Genomic DNA, 21,320 nt, shown 5'->3' on the forward strand with positions numbered 1-21,320 from the left:
AGTAGTTTGGGATGTTAGCAGACAATAAGGAATTTGAGGAGGAGAATATGGGAAGGTGAGGAAAAATCAAATAACAAAGGGCCTTGCGTGCCTTGTTGAGATTTGGCCTTCATCCAGACGGTAAAGGCTTGAGATAGAAATGACGGTCTCATTTGGAAATATACCTACTTCTTCTTCCCAACTGGCACTATCTTAATTTAGGCAATTAATGTGTGAGCAGGAAAAGAAAACCCAAGAAGGAGACAGAGAAGGAGTGGTCAATGACAGTAAATGAATCCTTGTAGGCAAAAAGGTGAAGGCCACCAAGTGCAATAGGAAACCAACGAGGAGTTTAGAGTAAGGGTCAGCAAACTACATGTGTGAGCCAAATCCAGCCCACTACCTGCCATTGTAAATAAAGTATTATTGGAACACAGCTGCATCCATCTATTTATATATGGTCTGTGGTCACTTTTACCTATGATAGCAGAGTTTAGTTGAGACAGATACCCTCTATCCCACAAAATCAAACATATCTACTATCTGGCTCTTCATAGAAAGTGTTTGCCGATCCTGTGTTTAAAGCAAAGGCACAGTTGATCAAGAAAAGGATCAAGTGTCCTCTGGATTTATCAGTAAGTAGGTTTTTGGCGATTCCGAGAACAGTTTTCAGTGAAACAGTTGGTGCTAAACTTGAAGAACGGGATAAAAGGAAATGTAGAGACTAAAAGCAGCCAAGTCTTTCAAGATATATTCACCTTCCCATCACCAACTCGCCCTTGCCCCAGTCTCCACCATTAAAATGTATTTCCTCCATTTACAGATGAGGAAACAGTGATTCAGAGATTTCTAACAACTTGGCCAAAGTTGCACAGCAAGTAGATAGGGACCAGAACTGGAATCTAATTACTATTTAATCAAAATCCACATTCTTTCTGCTGGACTGTATTTTTCCCTAGAATGTAAGACCCATGAAATTGTCTCAGATTCTAAAACTTGTGAACTTAGAAGGCAAAGTATTCTTGCAGTGAAAATGACATCTTGAAACCTCATCTGTTAGCCCTGCTGACAGGTACACTAAAAGAGTGAGATCATTTAATAACTATGTTCAATTAGTCCAAAATCATTCTCTCTCCAAATGTAAAGGATTCTTACTCCCCAGACCCTTCTAATTTTCTGAAACTGCCTACTCAGAGTAAGTTTTGGAGACATAATGGAGTTCACTTACAGTAGCATCTGTTTTAAAATATTTTGCACAGCAAAGACAATGAATAAATGCAGTCTTTTAAATTAATAGCTATTAAAGGAACAATAATAACAACAATAACAATAGGGGAAGGGAAGTGTTTCTAAGAAAAGGAACAGAGAGACCTGGTAGACCCGAACTTAACTATCTTATAAAGCTTTACATGAAAAACCTGAATAAAAGGATATGACCAGGGGCACCTGGGTTCTTCAGTCTGTTAAGTGTCTGCCTTCGGCTCAGGTCATGATCTCAGAGTCCTGGGATCGAGCCCCCATCAGGCTCCACACTCATCAGGGAATCTGGTTCTCCCTTTCCCTCTGCTCCTGCTCGTGCTCTCTCTCTCTCACTCTCTTTTTCTCTCTCAAATAATTCTTTTTAAAAAAGGATATGAACATGTTTTCCTAACATGTAATTGAGTATTTCTCAAATTCACAGTCTTATGTTATAGGAGACATTAGTTTCAATTTTTCCTCATTTCTTTGTCAAATTTCTGACCAACAATTTTAGGTAAGATTAGCAGGCAGAGGGAGAGGGTTGCTATCATATATGTCACCATTCATTACAAAATACCCTAAAGCAGTAATACTCAGTGGGAATCATCTTGCCCCTCCAGGGACATTTGGCTATGACTGAAGATGATTTTGGTTGTCACAACCTGGGACAGAGGAAAATGCTACTGGTATCTAGTGGGCAGAGGCCAAGAGGTGCTATTACACATCCCATAGTGCACGGGATGGACGATGGTCCCCCCACCAAAGAATCTACTGGCCTAGAATGTCACTAGTGCCCAGGTTGAAAAATCCTGCTTCAGAGGAACACCATGTGGCACACTGGCATTTCAGTCAATGACACAGTCACCAATATTCCAAACATACTAATTACACATGGGCAACCATTATTTGCAAAGTCATGAAGTAGAATTCTTAAATTGTCAAAGTTGGGAAGGATAGCCTAAATGGAAAAATTAAATAAGGATGATTCAAAGAAAAAGATAATGCATTATATCAGTATTACCGAGTATAATGCTCAATGAAAACTGCCCTCTTAAAAGATGGCATTACACACATGTATGACTATGTACAAATACCCTTTGGACCAGCAGCCTGGAACTACATAAAAACAGTACAATAAAGACCTATATGAAGCATGTTGCCAATCTATCCACAAAGAGAGAGAGAAATGGTGATCTTAAAGGTATTTGTCAAACAAGCTGCAATGCTGTATAACTAATGGCTAATTGCTCATCTAGAACATACTATCTATCAGGCAGAACAAAGGTGGGTAATTTGCTATAATCTACTGAGATGATTTACCAAATTACTGCAAAAAAATACACTTAGCTCATATTACAGTTATGACACTAAACCAATCAAACCCCCATATACTCAGAATTAATGGTGATTTGGCCTAACTTTCCTTTGTGGGCTTTAGAAAATATACTCCGAGGAAATAAATGAAAGGTATTATAAAAACCTCAACTGGAAACTGAAAATTGACATCTGAATTTTTCCAGAACTACTATAAAGATTTCAATAAAGTTTGGTACTCAAAAACTGTAATATGGGAAAATGCCTTAATAATTTTAAACATGAATTAAATTTGTTATTGCATTGTTACTATTATAAAACAAATTATATACCAATATTAGTGTGTAATTTAATTTGAACAGAAATTTACTTTCTTGGATCTTAAAAATAAACTCTACAAAGAGAAATGGAGAAAAATCTTCTGATAGCTGACTTTGTCATCAAGTAAGCTCTAGAAACACACTCTGGTAAATTGGATCATTGCTCTCAATTTTTCATTCCTGTCCTATATTAGAATTATAGATTCTATGCCGTTTGTCATATAACCTTGCAATGTGAGTAGAGTATACTTCCTCACTCAGCTGATGTTGGGTTTAGACATCTGACTTGCTTTGCCCAATAGGATGTGGTCTAAAGTGACCAAGTCTGAGCTATAAGTTGAAGCCATAGAAGGCATTTCATAATTCTCACTTTTTTTACGTTGTTTACCATCAGAGAAATATGCCTCACACAGCTATTAACTAATTAATTGGAGACATGTAGGGCTAACCCACAGACTTGGAAACCAGAAAAAATATTTGTTGCTGTAAGCCAATGAGATTTTTGAGGTTGGTTGTTAGACAGCAAAAACTGACTATTACACTTATTAAAGACCTCTCTAGCAATGCTTATACTGTGGATGTTTGATGCTTACCCCTCCAGCATTTGTTTCCCTGATTTTCAAGTGGACACCCACCTTCAGTCCACACAGTTTAGCAAGAAGTGCTGGGGTAAATCAGGTTTTGGCATTCCTCTGGGTGCTGTGATTTGATCTGCACCATGGATGCATGATTTTAGAAGGGCCAAGGAGAAAACATTTCAGAACTTTTGGAAGACCTACCAAAAAATAATTTTACTGTTTCCTCCTAGTCTTTTACTAGAAGAATGGGAAGTTGAGGCTATGCAGACATCTTGCCCACATAAGAGAAGCCCAGAATTACCAACACTTAATTCAACAAAGTTGAAAGTAGAGTCAAGAGACAGAGGGAAACAAATTCTGAAGATGTGGCCCAGTGCTGGGCCCAACTACACCTGAAGAAAAATCTAGCTTTGCATTTTTTTTATGTGTTGATAATTACCGATTCCTTAATATAATCTGAATTGAGTTATTAGCCTCTGACCACAGAGAGATTCTTAATGGATATATCATCACTTATTTGAATTTAAAGGACAGGAAATAGAGAAAATATATTTTTAAAATGCAAGTTCCTTTTATTCAAACTGAAACACTCAGCAATTCTGTAATGTGTATAGAAAGAATACAATAATAATAATTATGTGTATAATTACTATAATATAATATATATAATAATATAATGTGTATAAAAAGAAGAATTCAGTCTAGAAAGAGAACAATTATAAAAGCATATGCAAAGTAGATGCTTAAATCTCCTTCTATTCATATAATTTTCTTGTAAAAGTGAGTATCATTATAACATAATTATAGTTTATCCAAAGCCCAACATGAAATTAACATTTCAAAGATATAATAGAATTATAACAGTTTTCCTATGGGACAAAATATTTTATCAATTCAGACTAAATTTATAATCTCCCAAACTTCACATGAAATATAACAGACTGTCTAAAACTCTACTAAATTTAAAATGAACAAGTTTTAATCCCAGGTTTATAAACAAGACACAAAAATACCTCTGATAATAGAGGGAGTGAAGTATGTCTGTCCTGAAGTCAGGTCTGCATTAATCTGTTTGTCCAGAGAAGACAGGCAAAGTATTTGTTTGTAATTGAGTGAAAGAAACTTATTTCTATCACTTAAGTAAGGTTGCCTTGACTCACTGAAAAGTTTCCCTTGGTGACCATTAGTAATGTATACATATTGCCTAAAGTGATTAAGTGTTTGATAAGTAAATTACCAGATGTTAATATTTCACTTCGAGTTGCTTAGTTACCACCTATATTTTAGAATTTTCTATTTCTTTGACTGCAATCGGGATACACACTATTTTATATAATTTGTAAAACACTGAATGGTGCAAAGAAGATAAAAGCCAGCCATGTTCTAAACACAGGATATTTATTACTGTTACTACGTTATTGTATTTCTGTCTAGAATTTATTTTCTAGAATTATATTGCTTATATTATCATGTGCCCTTTTTACACTTAGTATATTTGAATATTTTCCTATGATAATTATTTGTTAAAAACAATTTAAAAGATCACAACAACTCACATCTCCAAATTCCTACAATAATCTCCATGAATTGCATCATCTCATTATCTATCCGGCCCAACTATACCCCCCCTTTCACTTGACTCTGGTCAAAACAGACTCCCCTCACTTCTTCCAACATGCCACGATGGCCCCACCTTGTTGTCCCTTCCACCTGGAATGCTTTCCCTCCTGATGTGCATTGGTCATTCTACCTCCTCCAAATGGCAAATCTCTGTGAGATGCACCATGGCCCACCAGGTGACAATGACCATGGTTTCTGGAGTCAGAATTCACATACTAGCTGGTGACCTTGGGGACACTGCTGAATCTCTCTGTGTTTGGGGGAATAACAATAGGTACCTCATGGGCCTGCTGTGAGAATTAAATACATCTCTATTGCAAAACCCTCTTCGTTACCAGCATTCTCATTGTATCAAGCCAGCTCTTTTTTCTAATGTCGCTCTTTCCATAGAGCATGTGTCATTTGAGAATATGCTCTATTACTTACTGGTTTGTATATTTTTATTACAAATTACTGATGTACTATGTGTATTGTTTACTGCTTTATCTCCTCTCACTAGAATATAAGGTCCATTGATGTGAAGATTTTCACCTGAAGACTACCTCAAATCTGCACTCAAAGACAAAAACAAACAAAAGTTAACACTAATGTAGGATGTACAAAACCATCACTATCCTAAGCTTCTTAAATGTAGTGATCATTTGTTCCTTGCCATAACCCATGAAATAGGGTATTATTATAATTATTATTATCTCAGTTTTATAGATAAGAAAATGGAAACATTCAAATCCTTAAGCAATCCTCCCCACTGGTAATGCTATTAAATGGTGAGAGGAGGATTTGAACCTAGGCAGTCTGGCTTTATTTTTTATTTATTTATTTATTTTTATTATGTTATGTTAATCACCATACCTTACGTCATTAGTTTTTGATGTAGTGTTCCGTGATTCACTGTTTGCATATAACACCCAGTGCTCCATGAAGAACGTGCCCTTTTTAATACCCATCACCAGGCTAACCCATTCCCCCACCCCCTTTCCTGGCAGTCTAGCTTTAGAGAGAATGCTTTTGACCATTATGCGATGCTTCTGATAAACGTGGAATGATTAGATGTGCTGAATAAACCAAAGAAGGAAGCACCGTCCTATTAATAGGGTCAACTTTCTTTCATATGCCTCACCTCCTTCTGAAAAAAAAGTAAATTCTAGTTCCTCTAAGACATTGTTTTTTCTAATCAGAGAAATGTAGGCAGGAAGGTAGAATAGTGAGGCTTTTACTTCTCATCCCTCCTTCAGTGTGAGAGGGACCACCTTCCTTTGGGCTGGGTGTCCAAATATGTTGGAATTTTTCCTTTGTTCCTTCCATCACCTTCACTTGGCTTCCAGCTTCATGCTGATTTGCATCCATAATGCAAATGACCTTCGCTGGCCAATGTGTGTTCCCTTTAACTTGGGCATAACTTACTTTTTCTCTTTTCATATTACAGCACAACTTGTTAGTATACTATTAATAGCAGCAATTTTCAAGCAATTACATGATAGTTTTAGTCAATTCACCAGCATATTCTGTTCTCCCACTCCATATATACTGCATTCTAATTTCTTTTATTGAAATATGAGTTGTTTGCTGGATGCATTATGAAACTCCACATGGATGTATTATGAAAGCAATACTTTCTAGCTGTGCTCAGCTCTGCTCCAGCTTTGCTCAAATATGTCATAGGGGTAGGAGGAGGGGTTCCTCCTTTAATCCTTGAAAGGGAGTGAGTAACCAATGTTCACGCCCCTTCATCAAAAGAAGACTAAACACACTTAAACTTCACTGTCCTCTAGGACTACCCAGAACATGATTTCTCAAAATAGAACCCACAGACAACATCTGCATCAGAAGCAGCTCAAATGCCTCATAAAAATGAGGACTATTATTTCCCATCCTAATTTTTTACTGACTTGAAATTTGCCAAGCCAGGGCAAAGAAATTCACATTTTTTAAAAAGGTTTTATTTATTTGAGAGAGAGAGAGAATGAGAGAGAGAGAGAGAGAGCATGGGAGGGGGGAGGGTCAGAGGGAGAAGCAGACTCCCTGCTGATGCAGGACTCGATCCTGGGACTCCAGGATCATGACCTGAGCCAAAAGCAGTCGCTTAACCAACTGAGCCACCCAGGCCCCCCAGAATTTGCGTTTTTAACAAGTACCCCAAGTAAGTGCATGTGTGTATTAATATATATTAAACATTATTATTCAGCAAATAAATGTTCAGCACCTTCTATGTGCCATTTCCTATGCTGATTTCTGGGAATATAATGATAAACAGAAAAAGACACAATCCCTGTCTTCATGGAATTTCAGCCGAGCAGGGAGGCAGATATTAGTCAAATGACCACACAAAAGCACAGAGAATCTTTGCTACAGCAAGGGCTATGAAGGAGAGAACATCCAAACTATGGATGCTTGGCCTTGCCAGGAATTGCAAGGTAAGTGTCTCTGAACTGAAAGCCCCAACAGTATAAGTGAACTCCGGAAGAGAGGAGAGGGGTTGAGTTCCAGGGAGTAGGAAAGTGACGTCATAAATCATGCTGCAGAAGGAGCCTACAGAGAGAAAGGCAGCACAGGAAGCCCAGGTGATGACAGCAACTGGGCTGAAGGAGCAGATTATAAGAAGCAGCAAGATTTGTGGTGCCTGCCAGACCACACTGAGCCTACAGACTAGCTCTGCCTTTACTTTCTACGAATGCAATGGGAACCCCTTGGAGGACTACCGTGGGGGAGAGGACACTGGCAGGGTGATAGCTAAAATTATTCTTATTGACCCTAGAACTGGGGAGTCAAATAGGATAACACTAGCCATATGTGGCTATTTAAATTTAAATGTAATAAAATTAAAAACTCAATTCCTCATTCACACTGACTACTTTTCAAAGTGCTTAAACGTCACATGTGGCTGGTAACTACTTATCAGACAGCCCAAATATAGAATATTCATTGCCGCAGAAAGTTCTAAGAGCAGTGCTGCTCAGAGGAGGTCTGCAGACCCCAGGCGTGGTAGCCATCCCGAGAGCTGGTTAGAAATGCACAAAGTCACGTCCTGCCCTGCATGCTAAGGGGATTCTCAGGTGACTTGTAGGCATATTACAGACTGAGGACCATAATTTTGAAAGGTAACTGAGCATTTAATGAAATCCTATATAATAATCTGATGCTTTGAATGGAGTAAAAATCACAGATAAACTTCTAATATAGAGGATAATGACTAAAGAGATGTCAATTTTGTCAAGTAAAGGACCAATTTGAGCCCCAGTGTCACAAGATCTCTCTTTAAGAACTCGGTGAAATATACACACCATCTGATTCAGATCAAAAGCTTTACATTTGGGGAAAGGGGGACTGTCTTACAGTTCTTTCCAAATGTTATTTTGAGGTGTTCCCCCGCTGCCCCCCTTCCCATCCTTTCCCCTGTATTACCTCTCTCTAATGTCTCTCTGTTGTGAGTAGGACTGCTACATATCATACCAATGGAATCCAGGCTGAGACACAAAAAGCTTAATTTTCTTTTTTAGGGTTCCCGGTGGAAGACTATGATATGTGAAATGTTATTTGTTAGATCGTTAAGAGAAATTAATGAACTCACTGGCTTCCTGAAATTGTATTCTGTTTTTCAGGAGGATGGGTGCCTATTTATTTTTAACTGTACTATTATCATATAAATAGATCAACTTGCGGTTGTTATGGTTTTCAGACATGCACTCCACTCCGGTTGCATTGCACCGTCTGTTACGTGACAAACTACCCAAGGAAGCTCACCAAAATGCCAACCTTGTAAACAAAGCATGAGAACGACCATAACACATGTGGGGATGGAAAAAAAAAACCCTTCCAAATAGCTAGGCAGTGCTAAGGGTTAATTTTGAGCTAGAGTCCAGCTACAATACCAACATGATGATAATCTTAAAATGAACACTTACCGATAATGAACATGTACTAATCACGACGGACTGAATTTTTGTGTCCCCCAAAAGTTCACATGTTGAAGCCCTGCCCCTCAGTGTGATGGTATTTGCAGACAGGGCCTTGCGGAAGTAATGCGGCTTAGATTAGGTCATGAAGGGTAACAGTCTCTCCTTGACCAAACCTTAGTCTCCTTTGTCTGAGTCCTCTCTCTAAGAAGGCCCCAACTTTTACACTACCCCGTCCATCCCTGCCCTGTCCAATTTTAGTAAGAATCTTGATAAATCAGTTAAGCCAGAATTCTCCACCCTCAAAATCCAAACACGCTGACTGACAACTGGGTTCTTCATCCCCCACACCTCCCAGGTGATATCTGGTCACATGGCCTGCCTTCAACAAGAATCCTGCTAGATCAATTCAGCCAGAATGCCCCCTTACCCCAGATGTTCTCTCTTAGTAATTTTCCCTCTCATGACTCTCATCCAGCAACATTGCTATAAACATTCCACCATTCCTTGTGTTCAGAGTTGAGCCCAATCTCTCTCCCCTATTGCAAAACCCCAAGGCAGTGCCCCTCCCTCTATTATCCGGATAGTCCTGAATAAAGGCGGCCTCACCATTTTAACAAGTGTCACAATACTCTTTTCTTTAAACAGGGTGAGACCGTCAGGGCAGGATTAGTGGTGTGTTGAAAAGAGAAAGAGAGATCCCTCTCCCTCTCTCCATCTGTGAAAGCACAGAGGAAAGGCCCTATGAGGAAAGGCCATGTGAAGACATGGTGAGAAAGGAGGGTCTGTTTTCCAGGAATACCATTCTTGCCAGAAACCGAATTTGCTGGCACCTTGATCTTGGACTTCCAAGCCTCCAGAACTGAGAGAAATAAATTTTGTTTAAGACACAGTTTATGACAGGGCGCCTGGGTGGCTCAGTTGGTTAAGCGACTGCCTTCGGCTCAGGTCATGATCCTGGAGTCCTGGGATCGAGTCCCACATCGGGCTCCCTGCTCAGCAGGGAGTCTGCTTCTCCCTCTGATCCTCTTCCCTCTTGTGCTTTCTATCTCTCATTCTCTCTCTGAAATAAATAAATAAAATCTTTAAAAAAAAAAAAAAAAGACACAGTTTATGACAGCCTGAAAAGCCACTATGAGCCAGGCCCAGAGCTATGTACCTCACAGATACTGTCCCATTTATCATTACTTACATTACTAAGCTAAAGTGACTAATGTCACAAACGCTTTACAAATGAGGAACTGAGGTTCACAGAGAGTAGGTAACTTCCCAAGGTCACTCTGTCATTATTCCAAAGTCATCTCATATTTACTTTTAATCCAAATCCCCCCCAAAAAAACAAAACCAAAAAACCCATGTAATACTTTAAGGACCACAGAAGTGAAATACAGTAGCTGTAAGAGCCATCCAAAGCGTTGAAAATGCTGCTAACAAATTTTGACAGCTATATTAAACTATTACCTGCACTTAAACAGATGCTATTATTTTTACAGGTATAATTAGGTTGTGTGTACAAAACAAATACATCTTTGGTTATTTCTTGTTTTTAATCTGAGAAATCTTACTCATTGGGATTCATGTAGCACAGACAAGATGACCTGCTAAACATACAAATGCACATCAAAAGGGAACTCCTGTGTGGACTGGAAACCTGAATTCTAATCCCTTTTTTGTAACTAATTTGGCGACCTTGAGCAGGTCATTGCATCTCTTAGGACAAAGTGTTCTCCTGTAGGAAGAAGGGGCTGGTCTCTAACAATCCGCCCCGCCCCCCCTGCCTCCGGAGTTAACACTGTCTGGTTTTGTGTTCTCAAAGAGAGCCTTATCAAGAATTCTATTATCTCAGCTGACAAAATAAAATGGTTGATCTTTATAACAGATTTAAGTCTTGCTATAAGATTACTTTGAATTTTGGCCTCTAGGGTCAAAAAAACAAAAGAATAAAAAAGAAAGAGAGAGAGACATTCAGACACACACACACAGAGAGAAAGGGAGCCATAGGGAGAGTGTGAGGAAGACAGGAAAGGATGGATGGAAGGAGGGAAGGAGGAAGGGAAGAAGAAAGAAAGAAAGAAAGAAAGAAAAGAAAGAAAGAAAAGAAAGAAAAGAAAGAAAGAAAGAAAGAGAGAAAGAAAGAAAGAAAGAAAGAAAGAAGAAAGAAAGAAAGAAAGAAAGAAAGAAAGAAAGAGAAAGAAAGAGAAAGAAAGAAAGAAAGAAGAAAGAAAGAAAGAAAGAAAGAAAGAAAGAAAGAAAGAAAGAAAGAAAGAAAGAAAGAAAGAAAGAATCATATATGCTGTTCTACCAAAAAGAAAAAAATATTCAGACATTGTTTAGCTGATAAAATCCACACTGCTAGGAAATGTTAAAAATTAGTTTTATTGGCCAGGTCTGGTCTCACTCAGTTGCAAGTGACAGAAACTCATCTCATAGTGCATAAAGTAAAAACAACAACAAATTTATTGATTCACATAAATGAAAAGTTCATGGGTGGGTATGGCTTCAGACAATTATCTCTGCCAGCAACCCCAGGCTTACATACTTTCTCACTTCTCTTTCTAATTAAAGCCCCAGAATTAAATCTCATCGGCCAAAAAGGGGTCATGTGCCCCTATTTAAATCAATCCTTTGGTCAAAAAAGGTAGAATGCCTATTCTTTGAACCAAAGATGAGGGCAGCTTTACTCTTAGTCACCTAGAAGCCACAAGAAAAATCCAGGTAAGATTACCATATAGCTGGCAAGCAAAAAACAGCAATCATCTACCAAGAAAGATATTAACAATACTGGCATAATAATGGTACGTGAGTGGTTTGTCCATCTTATGAAAGATAGTATAATTACACAGGCCTACCTTGGAAATACACATAACGTGACAGACACAGAATAAGCAAATGCTAATGGAAAAATGGTGCCAATAAACTTGCTTGATGCAGGGTTGCCATAAACTTTCAATATGTAAAAAGTACAAAAAAGTAAAGCAAAATAAAATGAGGTAACCTGTAGTTGTAAATTATTGAGCATTCCTTATATGCTCAGAATTGTGCTAAATGCTTTACACACATGACCTACTTTATTTTACACACAGATGAAGAAATAGAGGCTCAAAGAACTTACATCACTTGCACGGAATCCCAAAAGCTAGTAGGAGGCAGAGCTAAGATACAATATGGATTTATCTCATTTCCCAGTATATGATCATAAGACTCTTAATTAGATACTACTTCCATAAGATCTAACTTGGTATCTTATTTTCAGAGACTAAAAGAAAATGGAAGCCTTAAAGTAAAATAAATTCTACAATGTGGCTTCAAAAAACAAAGGTCTTTTGCAAGAACAAGAGTACAATGGAATATGGTTTAATAATGTACAGAATGGATCCATGACATAACCAGTAATACACTGTTTTAAATAATTCAGTTACCTTACTTCCAAAGTACCATCAGGATCAAAAAACAATCTTCAGAAAATATATGCATATGTATGTGTGTATATATGCATGTGTGTATACACATACACATAATCAGAATTCAATGTTTGCAAAAGAGTTATTAATAATCAGAACATGTAAACCTCTGAGAACCATCTACAACTCTTACTAGTTACATCAGAATTACTAATTATATCAGTTACTAGTGATATCTGAATTATTTCAAGTCATGCAGCTAAGGATACTGGGACACCACTAATGAGTCATTTGACAGTTGGCTGTTCATATACCTATAACCATCAAATTTGGCAGCTAGTCATTGAGTTACCACAATGGCATGACTCTGAGCTAAACAATTTTCTATATTAGGGGTTGACAAATGGTGGCCTGGGTCAAACCCAGCCTGCTGCCTGTTTTTGCAAATAAAATTTTATTGGAACATAGTCATGCATACTGATTTACTTATTGCCTATGACTACATCTGCACTACAGTGGTAGAGTTAAACAGCTGCTACAGGGAACTTCCACCCTCAGGGGTCAAAAATACTTACTACACCATCCTTTACAGGGAAAGGTTGCCAATCCTGTTCTAGAATTGCATACATATTGCAAGGAGGACTTGAATTATTATTTTTTTAAAGATTTCATTTATTTACTTGACAGCGCGCGCGAGAGAGTACAAGCAGGGGGAGCGGCAGGCACAGGGAGAGGGAGAAACAGGCTCCCGCTGAGCAGGGAGCCCGATGTGGGGCTCCATCCCAGTACCCTGGGATCATGACCTGAGCTGAAGGCAGAGGCTCAATCGACTGAGCCACCCAGGGGCCCCAAGGACTTGAATCTTAAAGGGAAACTCCAAAAACCCTAATTTTTTCCCTCCTCTTTTGTAAATCATAAGGAAGCTAATATTTTATGAAGACAGACTGAATTTCTAAGGCTATAAAAAGAACATCATATCACACCTCAAACCAACCTTTGGGAAAATGAGGTAATGAACTGCTTACCAGGACAGCTGCTCCAGAACAACTGAGAGTTCATGTGGATGCCTGGAGAGTCCCCTCCTTCTTTAACTCCTTCAAATTCTGTTTCTATTCAGCCTTTAAAAAAAGAGTTAATGAGCTGGACTCTTTCCATGTTTCCTCTTTGGGACAGCTGTAATTTGGAAGCTATGACATGAACTTTCTTTTCTAAAAGTTTCCTTAAAACCTTTTAAACTGTAAAGCCTTCCGTAATGGTTTCCCTTTCATTGGTTTCTACAAACGATGTCTTGTTTCTGTCCCACTAAATCATGATGACCCTGTAGTCATATATAAATGAGACACGTTCAACCCTTAACAGGCATTCAAAGCACCATGTGACTACTGAGGGACTTTGCTTACCCACATGTCCTTTGAAAGATTAGGCACTTGGCCTTTATTGGTCTGTACTTGGAATTACTGTATTTCATCTGTTTTTCTTAAGCAGCTTGGGCTATGGATGACCCACTTCCAGTAAAGAAGGTATTTACGTAACATTAGAGTATATTGTATTTTCCCTGGTTCTGAATTAAACTCTAGAGCTAATGCCTTCATTTTCTACACACAGACTGATTATTCAATTCTTATCTGATTGGATGGAAAGAGGATATTTTGGTTGTGAAATTCTTGTCTTCATCCTTTATCTTCAACTCTAGACTGCACAGGGAATCCCTGATCAAATTTCCAGCAGTTACATGCCGACGACATATTAGGCATTAGGGTATACCACTGAGAAATACCTCTAATGGTCTGCCAGTTGCTGGATACATTTTGCTTGTGTTATTTAAATAAACTAGCCATGTTTCATTGTGCACCATAATGTTTCACTGTTGGCCTCACAAGCCTTAGATTTTTCAGATTTTCAACAAATTCAAGAGTAAAGATATGAATGTGAACATATATATAAGAAGTATTCACCCCAAGCCAGAACAGACTATATCCCCCTCAGAGGAAGAACACATTTTTGGTTATAAAGAGACCATATGGCTACCAGAAAAGCAAAACAAACAACAATCCTTAGAATATTTTAAAATCAGCACAGGAAAGCTGTTGACAAGGGAAACGGGATTGCAACGTGGGTGAGAGAATCAGAACTCGGGAGTTAAGATCTTCCTAAGAACAACTCATTCATTGCTGCATGCTGTTCCACTTACAGGGAGAAGTTGTCTCCCCTCCCTACCCCAAAGTCCATATCCTCCCAAAGAGCGTTTGCATCAGCCCTCATATCTGTAAATTTCCCTTCTGGAATGCCAATTCTATGTGCTGAAACTACTAAAATGCAAATAGAAATGCTTCCACTAACTCTACCGTTACATACATTTTGGTACGACTGCCTTAAGGCTTGTTGAAAATGCACTGAACGTGTTCCATCTATGCTTATTCGCTATCAGACAATCATCCAAGGAGAAGACAATGTCACCATGAGGTGGGGATCTGTTCCAGCAGTCAGCATGTGACTAACAAACCAGTTGGGAGTCCAGAACCCCAGGTCTTTTTCTCTACAACTCTTAGAAAAGATGCATTCTCTTTCCACTGAGAATGCCTAGCTGCTCACAGGTAAGCCTGGAGGTATAAGCATACTTGCTCCAGAAAGGCAGACCCTGTTGGACACAGAAGTCAGCACAGAGAACAGAGTTAGGAGACTGGAAAGATGAATCCCAAATGGCATCATTTGAGTCCAAGAGTGAAACGCTCCCTAAGGAAAGAGCTTCTGTTACTTCAATGAACTAATAAGTTCACTTTTTGTTTAAGCCACTTAGAGATGCCACTTATAGGATAGTAACAAATAAGAGCTATTTTTTAAATGATCAAAAAATAATAAACTCTTAGAATGATATGTTTATTAGATACCAGAATTTTGAAGATATGTGTTATTTGATAGAAAAATGTTGATATATGAGGAGGGAGGAGAAAGAATCTGGATCCATAGGAATCTGGAACCCACAGGCCTGAATGGAATGCAGAAAGACCAGGCACGCTGAAAGGAGAGCAGGGTGGGCTGGGATAGGAGGGGCATTTCAAAAGGGAAGTGAACGGACAAACGAGGAAGACCTGTTTTTATGTACTTGGCCAATATCGTTGGGGTTAGGAATGATTTAGCAAAATGGGAGATCCAGTTTTATGTAGGACAGAAGCTAAAATACTCCAGCAAAACTATATCTCCACTCATGTTATCTCTGTCATGAGCCAGAGTGTCTTATACTCTAATATTTATTTCATATTTTTGACTTACTAACAAATACCTCTATCACTTATCAGAACTTCCTGATCACTTTCTGATCCAAGATCAGAAGTTTCCAACCACTACACAGAGCCATTCATAGCCTTTCTCTCTAAGGATGAACAGGTGGGTCCCGAAGCGGCTAAACCCTTGAACAAATCATTGCCAACTATGAAAAGCCATGAACAGCAACAGTGAGAATCAAAACAGTCATGTGTGTTTTGTTCAAGTCATTTCACCTCCCTAAGACTGGTTCCTCATCTGCAAAAGGGAATAGAATATAGAGATAATATACTATAGAGATTCATAGTAGAAAATTACACTCAATGTAAAATAATACAGGAAAACTGTCTATGTAGTGCCATAGTATAGAAGGTACTAAATAAATTATAGCTGCTATATTTTCTATAAACAAACATTACATTTGTTTGCCAATTACATTCGCATTTGTCTGCAAATGCACATGTTTAAGACTGAAGTTATTTTCCCCAAACAGAATGTATACATGAAAGTATCTATAAAAGGAAAAGACTTGATTTTTCAGAATGCTTTATTGTTGGCATTGTTGAAATCCTGGAATTACAGAAGAAAAATGCATGGAATCATATCTAATTATCCCATCCTTTTAATCAGGTAATTTATTTATTACAAAGGAATATTCACACTGGAATTACTGGATGGCACAGAAGAAAATTGGATTTGAACAATAATTTGAGGCTATTAGTGTTTTTTATGAGTAAATAATATGCATAAATGGGGCACCTGGGTGGCTCAGTCATTAAGCATCTCTGCCTTCAGCTCAGGTCATGATCCCAGGGTCCTGGGATCGAGTCCCGCATTGGGCACCCTGCTCAGAGGGAAGCCTGCTTCTCCCTCTCCCTCTCCCACTCCCCCCGCTTGTGTTCCCTCTCTCACTGTCTCTCTCTCTCTGTGTCAAATAAATAAAATCTTTAAAAAAATAATATGCATAAATAAAAGAGAATAATCTACTTAAATTATTACTTCTTTTACAGTCTATGTCCGAGTTTCAAAAATATATACATATATTAATCATGCTACTTCACAGTGCAATCATTAAAGGTCAGCATACTTTTATAAAAGCTAAAAGGGTCTAACAGACTTGCAAAAAGTATTAGCCTCATCAGAAAGCTAGCATTTAGGAGTCAGTGGAAAACCTAAAAAGTTGTGAAAGCAAAGAAAGAAAAAAGTGCCTATGCATAAAATATTCAGCAAGATAATAAGGTAATACAACCTGGTGATCTGTAAAAAGTGTATTTCAGAGTGCATATGGAAGAGAAGAACAAAAAATATTTCAATGGGTTTAAGATTTGTGACTTTATTCTGGGATGAATACAGTAAAAATGAAGAAAAAAATTGAACAAAGATATAAAAGAGATACTATGTTTTTCTGATAACTGAAATGGAGACTAAATATAAAATCTTTGCTTTTTGTTGATGCTTCCTCTTCCTCTGTACTCCAAACCCACCCTACAGCCTAGCCTCTCCCTTCTCTTTTATAATGCACTTTCTGAAATTGAAATGAAACATGCAAACAGAAAAAGGCACAGAAAAATTTACAATTATTTTTGACACGTATATAACTGGACTCGCATGGTATATATTCTTTCTCTATTTTTATTTATTTATTTTTTATTCTAAGTAGGCTCCATGCCCAGCATGGAGCTCTTTTCAGGTTTCTTTTACAAAATATTATGGTTATGAGATTTTTCTCCCCTATTGTTACACTTAGTGGTAGTTCTCTTTTTCCTTTCCTTTTTTTTTTTTTTTAAAGATTTTTATTTATTTGACAGAGAGCACAAGCAGAGGGAGAGAGAGGGAGAAGCAGGCTCCCTGCTGAGCAAGGAGCCTGATGTGGGATGGGCCGAAGGCAGCCGCTTAACCGACTGAGCCAGCCAGGTGTCCCTTAGTGGTAGTTTTCATTGCTGTATATTTATATACCACACAAGTTTTGCTATTAAAATAATACTGTTATAAACAACCTGGAACAGACTTTCCTACTCTCTCCTTTTCTTTTTTTTTTTTTTTAATATACCCAGGAGTGGAATTTCTGGGTAGAAGTTTTGTGGATCTGGGACACCTGGGTGGGTCAGTTGTTAAGCATCTGCCTTTGGCTCACTCAGGTCCTGATCCCACGGTTCTGGGATTGAGTCCCACATGGGGTTCCTTGCTCAGCAGGGAGCCTGCTCCTCCCTATGCCTGCCGCTCCCCCTGTTTGTGCTCTCTCTCTCTCTCCCTGACAAATACATAAAGTCTTAAAAAAAAAAAAAAGTTTTGTGGATCTTTACCTTTAGGTTTCCAAACTGGTTGTGCCAATTTACCCTACAATATGCACTGCTCAGATGTTCCCATGGGTCCACAACCCCATCAGTATTTAGGATTACCATGTTTGTTTGTTTATTTTAATTTTAGTCATTTTTATATGTAATGACATCTCATTAGGTTCCTTTTTTATTGAATTATAACATACATGCAATAAAATACACAGATAGTAAGCGTTCAGTTTGATGGGTTTTGACAAATCTATCACCCCAAAATTATTCTCTTGCCTTTTCTATTCAATTCCACACTCCCCCCTAAACTATTACTGTCCTAATTTCTATCACTATCATCCTCTTCTTGGACTTAAAATAAATAAAATCCTACAGCATATAATTATTTATATATGGCTTCTTTTGTTCAAAATTGTGTTTTTTTTAAAGATTTTATTTTATTTGCTTATTTATTTATTTATTTAGAAAGAGAGCACAAGCAGGAGGAGGGGCAGAGGGAGAGGGAGAGAGAGAATCTCAAGCAGACTCCCTGCTGAGTGCAGAGCTGGATGCTGGGCTCAAACTCTTGACCCTGAGATCATGACCTTAGCCGAAATCAAGATTCAGGTGCTTAACTGACTGAACCACCCAACTGTCCCCAAAATTGTGTGTTTAATACTGTGTTTATAAGATTCATCATGACATGGCATGTATCAGTATTGTTCATTTTCTTTTTATTGTCAAGAAGTATTCCACTGTATGAGTATACCACAAGTTGTTTACTCCATTCTCCTGTTGATGAGCACCTGAGTTGTCTCAAATCAGAGAATATTTTGATGACGCTGTGAAAAACATTTTTATAAATCTTTTGTGGACATATGTTTTTATTTATCCTGTGTAAATACTTAAAATGGAGTTCCTGGGTTGTGGGATAAAATGTATGTTTAACTTTATAAGAAACTGCAAAACAGTGATTCAAAGTATTTGTACAATTTTACAATCCCACCAGCATTTATGAAAGTTACAGTTGCTCCACAACCTTGCCAGCAATTATCGTCACTCTTAACCATTTTCCATTCTAGTGGGTGTAAAATTGAATATAATTGTGCTTTTCTTAATTTATTTTATTGTATGACAGTTGATATATCATTGTGGTTTTCATTAATAGTTCTCTGATGATTAGTATAGAGCTTTTTTTTTACATATTTGTGCTTATTGGTTATTCTTTCGTAAAAACGTTTATTATTTATTTAATAGATCACCATCTTTGTCCCCCTCCCTCCCTACAGTTGAGATTTCATCTTATGTCCATGCTGAGTAATAAAACAATGGCAAAACTAATCAGAATAAGATACTTGAAAAAGGGAAGCTAAAACAGTGCATTTTAACAGGCAAAATATAAATATATGCATTCTAGAATGCACAATGGTTTAGTTACTAAAAACTTCAAATGGGATCTTGAAGGGTGTAGGCAAATCCAGGGTGCGGGAGAGATGAGCTAAGATGCTGTGCAACTGTTGAAGGGCTCTTGGCGCTGCAGCCCCTGGCTACTACCTGAATCCTGACATGGGGGAAGATTTTAGCTAAGCCCATGTAGAGTGCTAAGCTGACTTAGGGGCTGTGCACAGGAACCAAAAGGCAGAAAAATACTCAACATTTCTGAGAGCATCCATCCCAGGAAGTACTTTACTTTCCAGGAGCTCTAAACTGATATAACTCCCAGGGCTCCCATGGCTGACGGTATCCTTTGTGTTCCATTTGGCACAGCAAGTGACAGTGTCTCCACCACCCATGATGGTGATGCAGCCCCTCAAAGTGGCTTTCACCACCTCATCAATGAGGGCTTTGGTTCCTTGGGCATAAGCTTCCCAATCAAATACGTCTACAGGTCCATTCTACATAAGCTACTTAGTCCAAGCAACTGCCTTATGTACTTCTTGCTCCCCTCTGGACCATAGTCCAAGCCCATCCAGCCTGCAGGGATGCCCAAGGGCACAGTGGCCTGGCAAATTTTGGCATTCTCCTCAGCAGTGACAAAATCAACAGGTACAGTAATCTTCACACCATTCTTCATTGACAATCTTGGCACTGTCTTCATCATGCAGAGAAGCGCCAATCTCCATGTTGTTGAGCACCTTAAGGAAAGTAAAAGCCACTCCACCACCAATGATCATCTCATTGACTTTGTCCAGCACATCATCAATCAGCTGGATCTTGTGTGTAACTTTAGCTCTGCCCAGGATGGCCAGGAAGGGTTGCTCTGAGCTCTCCAAGGCCTTGGCAAAGTAGTTCATCTCCTTTACCAAGAAACCTGCAGCTTTCTGTGGCAGACTGACTCCCACCATGGAGCTGTGGGCTTGGTGAGCAGTGCCCAAAGCATCACTGCCATCGACATCCTCTAACTTGGAAAGTGAAGCTTGGAAGGCTTCTATTTTGGCTGGCTCAGATTGAACCCTCTTCTCAGGAGTATCTCTTTCCTACCCTTCTTCCTCCCCACAAAAGCAAAGGTTCTTCAAGAATGAAACATCCTTGATCAGCAGAGATTTGAGTTCTATAGCAACTGGCTCCAAAGAGATCTTGTCAGGCAAGGGGACACCATCAGGCCAACCCACATGGCTTGTAAGAACAACTGACTTGGCTCCATTGTTCAAGCAGATCTGATGCTTGGGATGGCAGCCTTGATTCTCTGGTTGTTTGTTATCTGGTTGTTCTCATAGGACCACTGAAGTCCACTCTCATGATGACCTGTTTCCCTTTCATGTCCAGTTTGTCCAGAGGCAGTTTGTTAGAAAGCAACATCTTGGCAATACAGCAGTGGTGAGGCTGAGATCTTAAACAAAAGCATTATTAGTCATATCTCCTTTTGCAAAGTACCTTTTCAAAAAAAATGTGCCCCCCCCTTTTTTAAGATTTTATTTGTTTATTTGCTAGAGAGAGAGAGTGACAGTACAAGCAGGGGGAGTGGCAGGCAGAGGGAGAAGCAGGATCCCCACCGAGCAAGGAGCCCCATGTGGAACTCGATCCCAGCACCCTGGGATCATGACCTGAGCCGAAGGCAGATGCTTAACCAACTGAGCCACCCAGGCGTCCCAAAATTTGCCCTTTTTATTGGGTTGTCTTTATAAGATTGATTTGTGGAGTCCTTTCTATATTCTAGATAAAATTCCTTTGTCAAATTTACACATTTTGTAAATATTTTGTGTAGTCTGTGGCTTTCTTATTCATTTTCTTAATGATTTCTTTTGATAGACATTTTCTTTTTAATATTGATTAAGTGAAAATTATCAATTTTTATAATGATTGGTGCTTTTTATGTTTCGTTCAATAAAGCTCTGCCTACTCAAGGTGAGAAAAACAATTTCCTATGTTTTCCTCTAGAAGATTTAGGGTGATAGATTTTATATTTAGGCCTTTGATACATCTTGAAGTAATTTAACTTTGGTGTATG

The 21,320-nt window shown here is 38.5% G+C and overlaps 1 pseudogene; it reads right to left on the reverse strand.

Annotated features, from left to right (window-relative positions):
- Positions 1-19,473: 19,473 nt before the first annotated feature.
- LOC114207643 (phosphoglycerate kinase 1-like) lies at positions 19,474-20,671 on the reverse strand (annotated as a pseudogene).
- Positions 20,672-21,320: the final 649 nt, after the last annotated feature.

The sequence above is a fragment of the Eumetopias jubatus genome, unplaced genomic scaffold (genome assembly GCF_037043125.1).
Source record: "Eumetopias jubatus isolate StellerSeaLion01/CBP00866 unplaced genomic scaffold, mEumJub1_p1.0 scaffold_1, whole genome shotgun sequence".
Classification (NCBI taxonomy): domain Eukaryota; kingdom Metazoa; phylum Chordata; class Mammalia; order Carnivora; family Otariidae; genus Eumetopias; species Eumetopias jubatus.